The sequence below is a fragment of the Tupaia chinensis genome, unplaced genomic scaffold (assembly GCF_000334495.1).
Source record: "Tupaia chinensis unplaced genomic scaffold, TupChi_1.0 Scaffold142096_1, whole genome shotgun sequence".
NCBI lineage: Eukaryota > Metazoa > Chordata > Mammalia > Scandentia > Tupaiidae > Tupaia > Tupaia belangeri.
The window spans coordinates 1-1,139 of record NW_006201947.1 but is presented as its reverse complement, the minus strand read 5'-3'; the positions used below and the strand labels follow the sequence as shown (position 1 = coordinate 1,139).

Genomic DNA, 1,139 nt, shown 5'->3' with positions numbered 1-1,139 from the left:
CATCTCCAGCCTTCATGACTGAAGAACTAGGTTCATGTTTGTCACAAAGATTCTAATTTAATTTTAACCTCAAAATTTGAGATAGGTGTGCTGCAGGCTTGTAAGTTTAGCAGCTAGAAATATCATCTGTTACATCATAAACTTACTAACTACAAAGAAATTTGATAATACTGTTACCTCTGAAAGAGGAGACTTGCTAATATTAGTCAAAAACAAACAAAAAAACAAACAAACAAACAAAACAAAACAAAACAAAAAACTTACTTTGAACCAAGGAGAAAACAAAGTAATACAGGTCTCAGATGGGAATTCACTAAATATAATTCCTAATTCTACTATTTTTATTGTTTTGTGGCAACGTGTAAATATAAATATAAACAAATTAACTATCTTAATTTTTTATTAATCTGGTATGGCCTATATTTAACAATCTTAAATTTTCCTTCCAAATAATGGGGCTGAAAAAAAATAATTTCCTTGAACAGACAGTGCTCGAATGGCCTCTCTCCTCACTGTGTCTGCATACGCAGTTTAAAGATTCTTAAGTCATGCACGAGTTTAGCGAGAATCAAGGAGTTCTATAATTAGTGAACATGTATCACAAGAAATCAGGTGAACTACTTCTGCTTCATCCTCAGAAAAATTATATTTTCCACCACATTGGCAACTCAAAGAAAAAGAGTGATCATCTTCATTCCAAGATATTTCTTCATTGCCTCCCTCAAATTAAGCTTGTTGGTTGAACTATTATTGAAACTTTCAATTACATCAAATGACCTTGATTCCTGCCATTGAGATCACATATTTTTTTTAAAACCTATAAAACTGGTCACATTTAAAAACTGATTTCCTTCCTGTCCCCATGATTTAAAACCTGAAAGGGAGGACTTACCATTAATATGAGTCTTTGATACTTCTGTTTTAGGTCTGACACATTTGCAGATGGGTCGCCCCCAGAATGCTGTACCAATCCTTCTTTGGATTCTGCTCAAATGCCATCATCCATTGAATGTAAAGGGGAGGGGGGTCTTCTCAGATCACCAGAGTTGCTGTGGCCGGCAGCGCCCACTTCCTGCCTGCCTTCCTATATATGATCACTTTTAAGGAACGTTTGTATTGAGGGCTAGAAGATGCCAAAT

General features: G+C 35.1%; 1 pseudogene; it reads right to left on the bottom strand.

Annotated features, from left to right (window-relative positions):
- Positions 1-558: 558 nt before the first annotated feature.
- LOC114005096 (dnaJ homolog subfamily C member 24 pseudogene) lies at positions 559-1,002 on the bottom strand (annotated as a pseudogene).
- Between the last annotated feature and the right edge of the window lie 137 nt (positions 1,003-1,139).